Here is a 17,317-nt window from a genome sequence, read left to right on the forward strand (position 1 = left end):
AAGAGCAGAAAGCTGGTCAACTTGTTCCAGAACAACCAACCTTGCTGTGGACATCCACAATAGCAACCTTGCAAGCACTGGAAGGATATATTTCTTTCACTTACACACACACACACACACACACACACACACACACACACACACACACACACACACACACACACACCCCGTTGTCTAGATCTGCAGCAGATCTTTAAATGAAGCATTTATGACTGCAGTGATCTGAAGTAAACTGTCCTCTGTGTCTCTTCTGCGAAGCTCTATAGGATCACGTCTGTGGTGTGGTCTCCACGTCCCCACTGCCTGTCCACCTCCTTCACCCTGTTTGTGATAAGAGGTTTCAGACACTCTTACATGAAGCTGTCCTCACACAAGGCTTTTAAAGTCCAGCGCTCCAGAACAGACGTCTTATGTGTGGAGCCTCAGACTTCTCTGAGAAGCCCCTAACGGATGGTACCCTGTGTAATGATGCCTCTTATAGAAGCTGGGATGTGACCATACGTTTATACAGAGGAACTGAGACACTGCAACATGTCTAGACAGCTTTCTCACTACCTGTTCATCTCTGTGTTTGAATTTTTTGACTAATGCTTAATATCTCCAACGCATAAAAATGTCAAAACATGTGACTGAAATAGTTCATAAAAATAAGTACAGGGTACTCTAGGTGATGTGAAAAAGCATTTTCAATCACTTGTATACTTTGAAACTGCATCATGTGTCTTAATAGATGGGAAGAAAGAGGTTTTGCTAAACCGAAGTCTCATAAAGAGGCACTTTGCTCCATTATTGACTTTAGTTCAAATTTAACTGCATTTCTGAGTTACTGAGCTAATGAGTCTGAGTCTGAGTTACTGAGCTACTGAGTCTGAGTTTGAGTCTGAGTTGCTGAGCTGCTGAGTCTGAGTTTGAGTCTGAGCAACTGAGCTATTGAGTCTGATTCTGAGTTACTAAGCTACTGAGTCTGAGTCTGAGCTACTGAGCTACTGAGTCTGAGTTTGAGTCTGAGTTCCTGAGCTACTGAGTCTGAGTCTCAGTTTGAGCTACTGGGTTACATCCCTAGGAGTCTTACCTGCCTGCTACTAACTGCCTGTGACAGTAGTCTCCACAGTTCACTGGAGAAGTCCTGGTCTCCATTGAGACCACTGTTGACAGAGTTTTTATGGAGACATTCTGGTGTAGACGGCTGTAGACTGTAATTAAATGGCTGCATGAATAAAATGATGAAAGGGTGACATTATGACACCGGGAACAGCGCACACAAAGCACAGTGCATCCCATACGACCGCAGGGGTCAGCGCGAGGTGTGGGCCATGTTCAGAACAACAGCAGAACAATCAGCTTCCACACTGCAGCAGCTCCACAGGGTCGCAGTCTGGGTAGCAGGGCGGGTGAGGGGGGCCCTGTCTTATGAGGACATGCCACATAACTAGTAAATAAAATGTTTCAACACGGTGACATGGAGACAGTCGAACTTTTTCAACAACATCAAGAAGAGTTTCTAGGTTTGACACGCATCACGTGACAAGACTCTGGCAGGGAAATAAAAACCACTGAATGTACATTATACACATATTTCTAGGTACATACACACCAAACTGCCTGGGCTTAACTTTAGAGTCTGACCTTTTTGAGAAGCTATACAAACACTATAATAAACCTTATCTCCTAAAAATGTCAATGGAGTAATAACTCCCGACAGCCATTTTGTGTGGTCTGTGGTCTGTAAGGATAACTGGTCTGCTAAATACACTTAGATGTATCCTGGGAGCAAACGTAGAGGCAAAGCAGATGTCATTAAACACGCCGACTTACACCTTAATGTTGTCAGCACAGGAAATGATAGCAACTGTCAGCTCCACTGCGCTACACGATGCCACGGCTACCGTCATCTGTGTGCAGCCCCTCTCAGGAGAGCAGCACCTCTGTGAGCAGCTCTAGGTGTTGACGACAGTTTGCCGTGGCTGACTCAGCAGGTCTCTGTCCAGCTCCACCTCCAAGGCCACACCGCTGTCTTTCAGCGTCAGTGCCTATGAATCGCTCGGACACGCACGCTATAGTCAGAAACACTCACTTTGCGTCATCCAGGCTAGATTTAATTCTGCCTCATTAGGTCTGTGCTGACTGGGGGGAAGTGTATAATTGTTACCTTATTTCTAGAACCTTCCCTCTCTGTTGACACTTCAAAATAACAGCCTGAAGCTATTTTTAAAGAATTCAATGGGAGTAGGGGGGTCCAACTGATGTAGGATGAGCTCAAAATACATTCATGTATCTGTATTCATCATGATGTGAGAAGCACAGACTGGTCTCTGATCAGTGAAGGGGTTCTGTCTGAATCTGTTAATTCATGGATGGTATGGGCACAGCAGAAGCACAGCTGGGGGTGCAGGTGCGTGCCCCCTCCCCCCCCCCCCCGGGTATTACAGGGCCTTTGGCCAAACGAATGAAGGAGGAAAAGACAAGCTGCATGAAAACAAGGGACCCAGTCAAGAAGCCAAAAATAACAGCCAGTCAGCCCCAGTTTCTCTCTTTAAACGTGTTGCCTCGTTATTCATGGCACGACCATGCTTAGATCATACTGATGTCCTTGTTGACAAGATGACCAACTGACTGTGATGTCAGACGTTTGTCCCTGTTGAGCTCAGGGACGATAACGTAGGGGCAGAAAAAAGAGAATGATGGAAAGAGGAACAGGTTATGCTCAAGAGCTTTGCTTGGTGGCACGGACAAGTATGCGTCAACTATACCGATGACACATTTTTGCAGAATACCTCTGAATTCTGGGAACACCTCAACTCTCAGTGTGCTGCTCCATTGCCTCAGTACCAATGAACAGAGTCTTACGAGAGCTATAACCCCAGGTAACTTGAGTGATATGTTCATCTGTTCACATCTCCATTATCCATGTCATGGCTGGCCGGTCATCCGCCGGAGAGGACACACCCACACCCACCGTCCAACCCCTACTTAATTCCCAATCACTGGAGTTTTAATCAAGTACACCTGTTCATACTTATCTTTGTTATTTAAACCTACAGGTCTCTGAGGAAGGCACTGCACATTAGCGGTCTAAGCCAGACGGAATACTCATCCCGTGCATCGCTTCCCCAGATCCTCAGATTTAGGATACTTGTTTTGTTGTGGATTTGTTGAAGATCATGGAGAATAAAGAGCTCTTTAGCTCGACCTTATCTCTCACTTCCTCTGTGCCGTCGCTAATACTCAGGGACTGTGTATTAGCAGGGCAGGGGTGCTTGTGTGCGGCGCGCTGTGCGGGAGTGGGAGAGCTCTGTAAGATGCATTAATTATCACTGTTTCAAATGTGCTTCAGAGTTCAAAGGCAAAACAAATGAACATGTCTGTCACTGTCCATCCAGCTGGTTCTGTTTCAACCCCTCCCTCCCCCTATGCCATGCCTCTGCCCCTCAGTTAGGAAATGAATCATCCAGACCAGTAATATACGTTAGTGGTGAAAATGTGGACATTTAACAAGCACAGCAAGTCATTCCAGAGAAAGTAATGACACTGCAGGCGTGATATCATTAACTCTTATAAACACCACGACACAAAGACAGGTAATGATCTCTCTGCCCCCCCCCTTCTCTCTCTCTCTCTCTCTCTCTCTGTCTCTCTCTCTGTAACACAAATATGTGTAATACTCAGGTAATATGGGAGGCTGGCGTTCCATTTGCTGCTGATTTGCGTGACTTCCATGTGAGCGACTAATTTTTGTGTGCAGTGGTAATTTGAAAAGTTTGTCCGCAGGTAATTACTGTCCAAGTCGTGATGGTTGAGCCACTGTAGGTAGAGTGATACTCCTACAGTCCTGAAGTAAACAAGTAGGGCTGATGGGAAAGGTGTCTAAAAATGTCTTATGTTAACATAGTTGCTGTAAGATGATACATAGATAATGCTTTTAAATGTTAGACAGCAACATGCAAGTTTATTAGATTATTATGTCTAATTATCTTAACATCGTTGCTGTAAGATGATACATAGATAATGGTCTTACATGTTAGAAAGGAACATGCAGGTTTATTAGATTATTATGTCTAATTATGTAACAGTTATTTTAAGATGACATATAGAAAGTGGTCTTACATGTTAGAAAGGAACATGCAAGTTTATTAGATTATTATGTCTAATTATGTTAACATAGTTGCTAAATGATGACGCATACATGATCTTACATGTTAGAAAGAAAAGTTGGGCGGAGGACTTTAAGATAAATTAAACATGTCTGAAAAGCAGAAAAGAGGGAACAACTCAAACCCAAATGTACCTTCTCTCTGTGTGTGCGTGAGCGTGTGCATGTGTGTGTGTGTGTGTGTGCGTGTGTGTATTTCTCTAAATGCACTTTGACAAGAGTTTACAGGTAAAACTATATTTGATTTGAACAGAACAGTTCAGGCTCACTGATCTAAACATGAGGAGAACAGGTGGGCACTTGCAACACAGCTAACATACGTAATCTCACATGATTAATGAAGCTGCTGTGTATCTCAGACAGGCTGAAGGTCATCACCCCCCACCCTCAAATGATGACGCCAATCTCCAGCACTCTCTTGACCACCTTGACCCCCAATACCCAGAGAGATGGGGTGAGAGAAAGAGAGATGGAGAGAGAAAGAGAGAAAAAGAAACAGAAAAAGAGGCAGACACTGACAAACATGCCAAGTCCCAGAATGCTTTGCAGATCTAAAAGAAGTAAGTGGGGGCCTGGCAGGGTTGCATGGTCCAGTCGGCAGTGTGTGTGTGTGTGTGTGTGTGTGTGTGTGTGTGTGTGTGGGATGCTGTGATGAACAGATAGACGAGGTGGTATCTCTGCGTTGGCAGGGTGCTAATTCGATCCCAGCTTCGTCATGTTGTCGTGGAGTCTGTGTTCATCATACACTAGTGATGGCGTCTGGCCTTTGGCACACATGTCTAGAGTCCTGAGCTAGACGCTCTCACACACACTCAGCTTATCACTGGATCTAACATTAAACATCAAAAACAGTAGCAACAGCACAGTGGACATGAGGTCAAGTTCAAGAGAGGGGGGAAACTGTTGTTTAATGTCAGGAGTGTTTCATAAGGAGCTTCACACAGGACCTGAAGTAGGAGGCTCTGATGGACCTGGGCTATGCTGGGCTAAGAAAAGGACTAGAATCCCTGATGACAGACCACTACAGACCAGAATCCCTGGCTACAGACCAGTACAGACCAGAATCCCCGACTACAGACCACTACAGACCAGAATCCCCGACTACAGACCACTTCAAAGCTACCAGGATTTCTCTTCATCTTTTAGTTGTTAATCTTTCATCACTGTAGTCTGTTTGTGTCTTTAACAGTAATCTTATTCTCTTGCTCATTTGCTCAATAAAAGTTGTGGATTTTGGTGCTGGATTTGTTTGGGTTTTTTTTGTGAGTGCAGATTGTAGTGACATCACCACAGTGTTGTCAGAAACAGTCTTCACTCTCTCCTTCTTTTTCTTCTTTTTTCCACTCTCATTCAATGACTTTTTCATTCTTTTCTCCTTCATTTTCTCAAACGAGTCAATTTTCTTCCTCTCCCTTTAATTCATTCGTTCCTTCATTCTTTTGATTATTCATTCATCCTCTCTCCCTATTACTCTTTTAATCATGCATTCTTTCATATCGATTCCTTCATTCCTTCGTTTCTTGATTCTTTTGGTCATTTGTTTCTTCATTCTCTCTGTGCTCTCTCTCCATTCCTTGGTAAGTTTGAGGGAGAGTTCTCTTTGAGGGACAGTATTGTTTCAAGGACAGTACTGTTTGACGCAGGTCATTAAACACAGCTGTGAACCCCTTCTTGTTCGTGTGTGTCTTACCAATGCATGTGTGTATGTCCTTCTGTCTGTCTCTCTGTGACTATGGTCACCAGTATATTTTCAGTATTTGTGTGTGTGTGTGTGTGTGTGTGTGTGTGTGTGTGTGTGTGTGTGTGTGTGTGTGTGAGAGAGAGAGAGAGAGAGAGAGAGAGAGAGAGAGAGAGAGAGGGAGAGAGAGAGCGAGCACCTGCTCTTCACATAAAAGATACGTTCCCATACTGAAGCTTAAATTTGGTAGAATATGAGATCTGTGTCTGTAGCTGTGATGGCTCTATCTAAAGGCATGAGTGTCATTCTCCAACAGCAGTCTGCACTCATGTGTGGTGTGTGTGTGTGTGTGTGTGTGTGTGTGTGTGTGAGTGAGTGAGTGTGTGTGTGTGTGTGTGTGTGTGTGTGCCTCTGTACACTCTTTATGTGTATGTGTACTCTGTAAAAGTTTGTGTGTTTATGTGTTTTTATCTCTGTACACTGTGTGTGTGCAAGAATTTGTGTGTGTGTGTGTGTGTGTGTGTGTGCAAGAATGTTGTTAGTGTGTGTGTGTGTGTGTGTGTGTGTGTGTGTGTGTGTGTGTGTGTGTGTGTGTGTCTCTGTATACTCTGTGTGTGTCGGGAGCTGTGTGTGTGCAAGAGTGTTGTTAGTGTGTGTGTGTCAGCTTCTGTCTATCTGATGCGGTGCCTGAGCAAACCCCTATGGAGTGAACACGTCTCTGGACTGGGGCTTCCTCTACATAAGAAGAGCACAGGAAGTGCTTCAGGCTAAAAAATACAGTATCTGCTTATAAATAGATGTCTGGTTGCTTTGTGAATGAAGCGTCAGAGTGAGGGGTCCCCACAAAATGTGGAGGATATCACATCCCTCACTCACTGCCCAGGAGAGGGGGTGGGTTCAGAAACCAGTGCGCTCACGATCTCAGCGCTCTGAATAACTGAAGGCACCTGGCATGTGATCGCCTGTGAATGACGCACATCAGACACCAGTGCATAGACAAATAAGGCGCTTTGGGGGCCAAGGTGATGTGGGATTCCTTCAAAGTGTGAAATATTATATTTGCCTGGTCTGTTTGACAGTTGGTTCAGAGGAATCTGAGTCATGTGCGCTTTATTTTCTAGTGAAGGATGTTGGCATTGTGCTGTGTGTCAACACTCAGGCTGTTAGCAGGGAGACTGTTTTACTGAGTTTTGTTAATTTTAGGTAGTGCTGGTTTCTTTGGGATGTGTACCCCTGTGTGTAACCCTGTGTGTACCCCTGTGTGTACCCCTGTGTGTAACCCTGTGTGTACCCCTGTGTGTAACCCTGTGTGTACCCCTGTGTGTACCCCTGTGTGTAACCCTGTGTGTACCCCTGTGTGTAACCCTGTGTGTACCCCTGTGTGTACCCCTGTGTGTAACCCTGTGTGTACCCCTGTGTGTAACCATATTTCCCTCTGCCCCACCTTTAGAGTCTGTGGGTTCAGATAGATTCTGACCTTGGATTCTTTCCTTTTAGAGTTCTGCTAACACAGAACACGTTGTCATGCTACTCGATTGATACTGGGTGTCTGCGGGTGTTTATTGCTGCTTATTTTTGTTTGTTTGTGCATAAATGCTAAAGCCCAAGAATGAGGGTGCAGCCCATTTTAGTGAGTCAATATCAGTCAAGACAAGGCTGGTTTACTTATCTGCCACATTTCACACTTACGGCAAATCAACAGAAATAGAAAAGATCATTTAAAAGCTATTAAAATGATAAAATAATGTAATACATTAACGCAATAATGATCTACAAATGTACTAATGAAAGTTACATTTGAGTTTGCTACATCTGACCTGCTTGTTTTGGTTCATCCCCTCAGCATCTCTAACCATTGACTGCTTGGGACATCATGACAACAGAGATCACAAACCATGAGAACTAATGTGTTACTGGAGTTGTATGGGTCTGTAGGGGTTGTAATTCAATTTGGCGAGGTCTCTCTGTGTCTCCCTTTGTCTCTTTCTGTGTCTCTCTTTGTCTCTCTCTGTGTCTCTCTCCTCTGTGCACTCTACACACACTGGTTATGCTCCCTGCGATTAACCTAATCACACAAATTCATATACACACACTTGCTTCCTGTTATATTTCTGTGAGTGGTTTCATGCTGAGTCCATGGTGCTAAAATAAACCATCTGATCACGGCAGGGACCATTAAGGCCATTAACAGACATGTTGTTTGTTTCCTATCTTGGTGGTTTGTTTTGAAGATGATTGAGGACAATGAGGCAAAAATAAGATTAAATGGACAAATTGACATCTTCAGGACAGTTTTTACCTCGGCGCTGGTGGGGATGTTGAGACGGTACTGCTGCTCGAGGGAGAGGAAGTGAGGCAACAGCAAATCGCTCTTCCCGTAACCGTGGTGGATTATTAGCAGGTAGGAAGTTGCTGTTTTGGAGCTAGAAACAATAGCACCGAAAAGCGAAACTACGTCTCGTTAAATCAGCGTTTCACTTCAACCACTTCTGTTTCTTAACAAAGCGCACAGTTATATTTCACCAGCATTAACGCGGATGTCTTCCACGCTGAGCTTCACACAGCACCGTTTCCTTTAGCTGCCCGCTACATTTCACCAGCACCAACACAGGTTACTTATGAGGGACGCACGAGGGACACAGATGCATCTAATGTTATCACACCGCGCGAGTCTTCTCTTGACACGCCCGCGGGCCTGCTAATCACCGCGCTGTCAAGAGTTGGGCGTGGGATAATTAACTGATAGCGCACTTTGATTGTGAGTTCTTTCACAGTCTTGACTGACAGGACATGCTGTCGTCTGTTAGAACGGCCTCAAGCTCTGACAAAGGCGGGTTTTTTTGGCATACGTTTGTATCGGATGATTGGGGTAAACGTAATGCACTGAGTGGGCGCGTGTGTGATCTATTTTAGTGGCTAATGATCTGTATACATCAAAACAAGTTACTCAAACAAATTCTGTCAGGACTGATTGAACAATTACCTGAAATCTCAACAATAGATTATATATTTAGTGGCTATTTTTGCAACTTTTACATTCATCCCTGTGTATGTATAGCGCCTCCAGTCTTCCCAGAACATTCACAGCAGTGCTCAGTGTTAAAAGTTCAACAAAGTCTGTCAGATTACATCTGTGATGGTGCACCAGACATATATGGCATCTACCGTGCACAGAGGGAGTTTCCATTACTGGTATGAGATGTGAGACTCTGGATGTAGGAGCTGGCGAGTTGTGTGAGGAAGAAGAGGAAGAAACTGAAACCATCTCCTGGTCAATTTTATAACAATGAAGAAATTAATATAATAATGAAGAAATTAATGCCCAAGTAAACTAATATCACAAAAAAACTGTCTGTTTATGAAATCATTGAGGGAGGCCAGGGAGTAACTAATAACAGCCGTGTGGTCTCTTTTGCAGATGCAGAGTATGTTTGCCAGTTTTTGGCAGACATTTGAGTTCAGGGTTCCAAAACTAAATAATAGTTGAAAAGTTGCTTCGAACCCCAGGTGTGTCACATATTTCCCACATTTGCTTCAGTTGTGAACATTTATTCCACAGGCTTCAACATCTCTGATCTCAGACCAGCCCTTATCCTCAGAGTGCTGATGGTGTCTGCGTCAGCCTTCTCGGCCACGATGCCATTCCTGATTGTGGTGCTGTTATTTTGGGTCTTGTAATACAGCCCGCGCTAACAAAACTAGCAGCGTGAAGTGTGTTAGACTGCCTGCTTTCTTTTTACGCAAGCCAGCGGAAGCGAGCTAAGTGTCGTCAGACCCTTGCAGTGTACTGAGCGCCTCAGTGCTTGTGCCACTCCTGTGACCGTCACACAGGATGAACAAAATAAACACACTGTACCTGCTTCCAAAGACAATCCAAGGACAAGCGCTTCCTGTGTGACAACGGAAAAACACTCAAGCCAGTTCAGTAGAAGAAACAGATGCACAAATGACACCAAATTACTTTTTTACAGTACGTTCATGGGAGCTACTATAAATTATGGGATTTGCTTTCAAGTTATATTTAGAGCCAAACCATCAGACCGTAGTTAGAACCAAATAATTAGACTGTAGTTAGAACCAAATAATAATCAGACTGTAGTTAGAACCAAATAATAATCAGACTGTAGTTAGAACCAATAATAATCAGACTGTAGTCAGAGTGCTTTATAGGTTGTCAGGCCATTAGGCTGTAGTCAGGATCAAAGATTTGTTAAGCACATCTGCTAAATGCTGTATATGTATATGTAGTCAGAGCCAGACCCTCAGTCTCTAATCAGAGTCAGACCAAGCTAAACTCAAGACCATCAGGCTCTAATCAGAGTCAGATCATCAGGCTTTAACCGGAGTCAGACCAGGATATAATCAGACCATCAGTCTCTAATCAGAGACAGACCAGACTGTAATCAGACCATCAGGCTCTAATCAGAGTCAGGCCACCCAGCTGTAGTCACAACCCATGGAGGTGAAGTCAGACTTCATCAGGGTTACGTCTAGGTCGAGCCATTAGGCTGTAGTCAGTCCATTCTGGACGTGTCTGTATGTATGTGTGCCTTCAAAAAGGACAGAACATGTATAAATAAAACTACTCACCAAGTGATCCAGTGATCCAGCCACAACGTCTGGTTAATTCAGCCCCGAGTCTAACTGCTGCATAATACTGGAAGTGGACAAAACCTGACCCAATTCTTTTAGATATGACAGATAGCGGGAACAGAAAACGCAGACACCAGGTTTTACTGGTGTCATACACACAAAGCTAACTGTCCACTGGGAGCTTGCCTTTGCTTGTTTTTTTGTTGTTGTTGTTGCCATGGTAACATTTTTAGGCAAAGTTACCTGCTTTGTTTGTAGAGCAAAGACCACTTTCTTTGAAAGTTTGGTTCTTGAAGTCATTGTGGAATAACAGCTGTGAGAATGAGAGTAAGAGTCTCCATTCAGTCTCCCGTAATTCCTGATGACAGCAATCCAGCTTGTAAACGGCAAACAGCTCGTCACTGCTGTTTATCCATTTAAATCAACCAATCACAGCAGCCTCTCCAACCTAATCAACCAATCACTGCAGCCTCTCCAACCTAATCAACCAATAATCAGTGCAGCTTCTCCAACCTAATCAACCAATCAATGGAGCTTCTCCAACCTAATCAACCAATCATCACTGCAGCTTCTCCAACCTAATTAACCAATCAACAGCAGTCAACAGCATTCTGGGCTTGGCTGCACTTTTGTGTTTATGGGGTACCTGGATAAAGAACATATTAGTCAATAAATTATATGTGGCCATGTTTTCTAAGATGTAGGTGTGTGGGTTTGCCTCCAGCAGTCCCCCACTGCCGGTTCCAGCCCCACATTCAGGTCAGTGTCCTCTGCTCTGGTTGCTATCGCCTGGGAATCCAATGCTTGTTGGCCTGCTAACAGCCCCTCATGCCTACAGCCTCTGTGACCCCGTTGTGTGTTCAGTTGGTGCTGGTTTTCCCTGATACCTACAGTTCACTTCCTCCTCAACAGGTCACTAGTTATCGACGGTCCCTCTACGTTGTCCAGGTTGTGCTTTGTCCACTTAAACACAGAGCAAAAACAAGGTTGACTCGACTGGACCTGAACAAGCTGAAATGTGGTAATGAGCCCATGCACTAGGTTTGTCCTCCAGCACATAAAACACAGCTGAACCAACAAGGCCGACGCATAACTGGGTATTTGGTTTATTATATAAGTTGTTGTTTAGCTCTGCTAGCCTTTGAAATCTGCAGGTGAATCTAATTTATTGGTTTTGAACAAGATTAATTCAGAGAGAGAGATAGAGGGGAGAGAGAGGGAGAGGGAGGGAGGGGGAGAGAGAGGAGAGAGATAGAGGGGAGAGAGAGAGGAGTGGCAAAGAGAGAGGGGGGAGAGAGAGAGAGGGAGGGAGGGGGAGAGAGAGGAGAGGCGGAGAGAGGGGGAGAGAGAGGGAGGGAGGGAGGGGGAGAGAGAGGAGAGGCAAAGAGAGAGGGGGGAGAGAGAGAGAGGGAGGGAGGGGGAGAGAGAGGAGAGGCGGAGAGAGGGGGAGAGAGAGGGAGGGAGGGGGAGAGAGAGGAGGGGCAAAGAGAGAGGGGGGAGAGAGAGAGAGGGAGGGAGGGGGAGAGAGAGGAGAGGCGGAGAGAGGGGGAGAGAGAGGGAGAGGGGGAGAGAGAGAGAGGAGAGGCAGAGAGAGAGAGAGGGAGAGAGAGAGAGGGAGGGGGAGAAAGAGAGGGAGCTAGAGGGGGGGAGCAGGGTGGTAAATGTGCTTTTATTTTAGATTGATAAAGTGGGGTTTTTTTAATATATTTCAAAGTGTCTGTTTGCTTTTTGCTTGCTCATCACTACTCCACATTCACGTATCATTACATAATCCCTCCTATTGCTTCCTATTCTGATGTTGTGTTATGTGTCCTTACACAAGAAAAGACCAAAATTATTGAATTAAGTTGTGGAAATGATGCACAGTGCCTGTTTAATGAACAGTAGTAACTTAACTTCTGATTGGTTAATTTTTGCAAACAGTGATCTTTACAGTTTAACAGAGCTTCAAGCTTGTCAGTGGATGTTACTCATCAGACATGTCAGTGAGCGTTACTGATCAGACATGTCAGTGATCATTACTGATCAGACATGTCAGTCAGCGCTACTGATCAGACATGTCAGTGAGTGTTACTGATCAGACATGTCAGTGAGTGATACTGATCAGACATGTCAGTGAGTCTTACTGATCAGATATGTCAGAGTGTTACTGATCAGATCTCCTGGTGCACCAGCGTTTCAGTTTTGTTTTCTGCTGAGTGCTTAACAGCATGCGATAGTTGACACACAAACAGCTGTCAGGAGCAAAAATGTGAGGTCTGCTTTCTCAAATGTTCCTCTGATGTGCCTCTAAATACCATAAAATCTAATAAACTATATAGATGGAACATTCAAACTTAGAAAATTAACCTGATTTAAAAAAAAAAAAAAAAAAAAAAAGTATTTATCTCACGTCAGCAGGTGGGTTTAATTAATGACACTGATTCAGTGAGTCTCCCTGAAGATAGAGCCTCCACTCTGTGAACCTGAGCTCTGATAAGATGCAACTGTGACACATACCTAACATGTACAGCATTAGCACAGAAGCCTGGGGATTACTGGATTACATTAGAATTTAAAAGCAGGGACTATTGGATTACATTAGCATTTAAGACAAGGTATTCCTGAAGTACATTAGCATTTAAGACCAGGGATTGCTATAATACATTAGCACTGAAGCCCTGGAATTACTGAATTACATTAGCATTTAAAACCAGGGATTACTGAATTTCATTCGCATTTAAGGACAGGGATTACTAGATTACATTAGCACTGAAGCCGAGTGATTACTGAATTACATTAGCTCTTAAGGCCAGGGATTACTAGATTACATTAGCACTGAAGCCCAGGTATAACTGGATTACATTAGCACTGAAGTACCAGTGTAACACTGACGCACTGACACCCAGCCAGTGTAAGTCCTGTCCAGTTACTATCTGTGGACCTGTTGTCCTTCATCACTCTGCCTGTCTGCCTCCTGCTCCATCATCATCAATTATAAATGCACAAAAACAAGAAAACAGGAAGCATCAGTAAATGTGTTTTTTAAACACAAGATAACAAATAATACCTCATAAAGATTCCTAATGTTCCACGAGCTCAAATTTCTATCTATCTATCTATCTATCTATCTATCTATCTATCTATCTATCTATCTATCTATCTATCTATCTATCTATCTATCTATCTATCTATCTATCTATCTATCTATCTATCTATCTATCTATAAAATGTTCCCATTCTTTTTTCTTCAGGCCTGGTTCCTCTAGCAGAGAGATTTTGAGGGTCCTGTGTAACATCTCCGCTGTTCCCAGGACCTTCTCCATCTTCTCACTGTTCCTTATTCTTGATGTCACTGATATATAAAAGAGAGAGCCCAAGGCCTGACACTACTACACCCCCCACACACAGACACATAGACATGCGCGCACACAGAGTACCTGTAATTGGTTTTACTATCAGCACACAAATGCACACAGAGACACAAGTACATAGGTGTCAGCCATCAGACCTGAGCAGACAACCGCATTCGATGAAGAGCGAGACTCTGTGTGTGTGTGTGTGTGTGTGTGTGTGTGTGTGTGTGTGTGTGTGTGTGTGTGTGTGTGTTTGTGTGTGTATGATATCTGGATATTGACCATGTGTGTCTGTTACTTTAGCAGCAGTGTTGACCATTTAACGCTGTATTCTGTCTTTTCTTTATTACGTTCTATTCAGCTGTACCTGTGTCTCCCCATGTTCTCTCTCTCACACACACACACACACACACACACACACACACACAGACGTAAGGTGAGAGTGTGAAGGAGAGCTGCGCTGACTCATCTCTGCACACCTCATCACTGCTTGACCATATTTGGACTGGCAGGAAGTCCACAGCCGAACCCCTAACAAGCTCGAAGAGTGAACACACAGCACCCTCCCTCGCTCGCTGCCTCTCTTCTGCTCTTCCTTTCTCTATTTCTTTCTCTCTGTTCTGTCTTTCTCTCACTCCTCTCCCTCATCCTCTCTTTTTCTCTCCCTGTATCTGCACACATATATGTGTATGTGTGGATATACTGCTATGTGTGTGTGCATGTGTGAGAGAAAGAGAGAGTCTGCCTGTCTTTGCACATCCAAAAATGCAAAGTGTGTGTGTCCATTTGTGCATGTGTGTGTGTGTGTGTGTGTAATGGTTCTAATACCCTTAAAAAAATGTGACCAATATCTCCTCTTACAGATGAAACGCAGGAAGAGAGAAGGAAGCAAGAAGACGTAAGATGTAAGGAAGACAGGACGTGTGGAATACAGGACGTACAGAACACAGGACATGCAGGACATGTGGAAGCCCAGGACTGGTTTACTCCTGTTCCACTCTCTCTATTTTCCACTTGTGTCTGACTTGGGGAGCGTGAGGGGTGTGTGTGGGGTGTGGGGTGTGTTTGGGGCCTGAGTGTAAAAACATGAATCTGAGTCACTTTGCATTTAGTGTCATATACACATCTACACATTCATATATATATATATATATATATATATATATATATATATATATATATATATATATATATATATATATATATATATATATATATATATATACTGTGTGTGTGTGTGTGTGTGTGCATGTTTACGTGTGTATGTGCATGTGTGTGCACATTAATACACATTTATATAAACATTTAATGCACATTTATATGAATCTTATTTTGGTGCAGAACTTTCATTAATATTTGAGTGGACTGTGTGTGTGTGTATGAGGGTGTGTGTATGTGTATGTGTGTGTGAGTGAGTGAGAGGCTTTGGTAATGTTCCAGCATCATCATAAAGGAGACCAATCTCATCGCTGTGTGTTCACACGATAACACAGACACTATGAACATAATGAGAGAGTCTGTGTGTCTGTGCATGCATGCGTGTGTGTGTGTGTGTGTGTGTGTGTGTGTGTGTGTCTGTGTCTGTAACAGTGAACTATGAGCCAATTCAGTGCTTTACTAGATTGCTTTACTTTATTGTAGTGTTACAATGTATCGTTAATCTAGTCGAGTTGTTTGTCAGCAGAAGAGACACACCACCCCATCATCTCTCTTTGCCTACCACACACGTTCTACACACAAAGTCTAAAGACAGAATCCTGAAGCTGTGGTAAGCCTACAGTTCCACCGGATAACTCAGAGGTGTGTGTGAATCGAGCCGTTATTTTAGTCCTAATGAACAACGTTGAGTTTTACTGCGGATCAGCACTGTAGGGGACAGCACTGTGGGGGACAGCACTGTAGGGGACAGCACTGTGGGGGACAGCGCTGTAGGGGACAGCACTGTAGGGGACAGCGCTGTAGGGGACAGTGCTGTAGGGGACAGCACTGTAGGGGACAGCGCTGTGGAGAACAGCACTGTGGGGGACAGCACTGTAGGGGACAGCACTGTGGAGGACAGGGCTGTGGGGGACAGCACTGTAGGGGACAGGGCTGTGGAGAACAGCACTGTGGGGGACAGCACTGTAGGGGACAGGGCTGTGGGGGACAGCACTGTAGGGGACAGGGCTGTGGGGGACAGCACTGTAGGGGACAGCGCTGTGGAGAACAGCACTGTGGGGGACAGCACTGTGGAGGACAGCACTGTAGGGGACAGCACTGTGGAGGACAGGGCTGTGGGGGACAGCACTGTAGGGGACAGCACTGTGGGGGACAGCGCTGTAGGGGACAGCACTGTAGGGGACAGCACTGTGGAGGACAGGGCTGTGGGGGACAGCACTGTAGGGGACAGCACTGTAGGGGACAGCACTGTGGAGGACAGCACTGTGGAGGACAGGGCTGTGGGGGACAGCACTGTAGGGGACAGGGCTGTGGAGGACAGCACTGTAGGGGACAGCACTGTGGGGGACAGCACTGTGGGAGACAGCACTGTACGGGACAGCACTGTGGAGGACAGCGCTGTGGGGGACAGCACTGTAGGGGACAGCACTGTGGAGGACAGCACTGTGGGGACGAACACATCTATTTCTGTTTTCTGATTTGGGCACATTCACTTAAGAAAGCGTTTCTACAGCACACATCTTCCTGTGTGCTGTGCATGTTACGTGCTAGTGAGGGATGGACCTTTGGTTAAGACCTATTCTCCTTCACTCTCCTCACAGGAGTACTCCAGGGTGAGGAGCTGCACGGCTGTCCGTGATTGTGGTTTGTTGCCTGACCTTTTCTCTTTCTTTAGTAGTTACGTCTCAGTAATGTTCAGCACAATCACTGCAATCAAGAGTGTCTTGTTTCCACTGGCTTCCCCTCGTCCTGCCCCAACATCACACACGCTGCTGTCAGAAGACGCTCAGATTCCGCACGTGAACATTTCTAGTTTCAGATGTTATTGCAGTATTTCACTTACTGAGGTGGGTTCACAACAGGACTTTCACCATTACTGTTAATCTTTCTGTTTGACATTTAAAGATTCTGTACAGGGGTCACGCATGAGCTAAGAGCTGAGAAAGGTTTTAAGCACAGCCTTAACACACTTCACTAAAAACTCAAACCACCACATTAAACATTTTTTGCAGGCAGCTCAAACGTGTTTCCAACCCGTGTGTGAAACTGCTGCCAGGGGTTTTGGGTTGCCAGGCAGTAACTGGGGAAGGTCAGGTGACTGTAGGCGGGCCCACACAGCGCTGCCTACTGTGTCCCGCTCAGCCTGGATGTATTTTTAGTGGGCCCAGCTTCAGCATGCACGCCTCCTGCTGTAGTGCTTGTCAGGACAGCGGCACTGTGCTTCCTCCACAGTAAGACACCAGGGAGAGGGAGCTCTCCACCCAGAGCTGTCAGCCCGCCGTGGGCTGCAGGGAGTGGGCTGCGTGGATGTCCAGGGCTACTCCTCTACTAACCCTCTCTTCCTTTCTTTCTCAGCCACCATTCTCTCTCTCTCTTTCTCTCTGTCTCCACAAATATGGAGAG

At 45.0% G+C, this 17,317-nt stretch overlaps 1 long non-coding RNA gene across 1 annotated transcript in view; it reads right to left on the reverse strand.

Annotated features, from left to right (window-relative positions):
- LOC145657557 (uncharacterized) overlaps positions 1–17,317 on the reverse strand; it is a 26,173-nt gene continuing 8,856 nt past the window's right edge. Inside the window, exon 3 of the long non-coding RNA XR_014123343.1 lies at positions 1–321. This is a non-coding gene — a long non-coding RNA (uncharacterized LOC145657557). The remainder of the gene's footprint in view (positions 322–17,317) is intronic.

The sequence above is a fragment of the Electrophorus electricus genome, chromosome 4, assembly GCF_041902795.1.
Source record: "Electrophorus electricus isolate QZ-2024a chromosome 4, ASM4190279v1, whole genome shotgun sequence".
Taxonomy (NCBI): Eukaryota; Metazoa; Chordata; class Actinopteri; order Gymnotiformes; family Gymnotidae; genus Electrophorus; species Electrophorus electricus.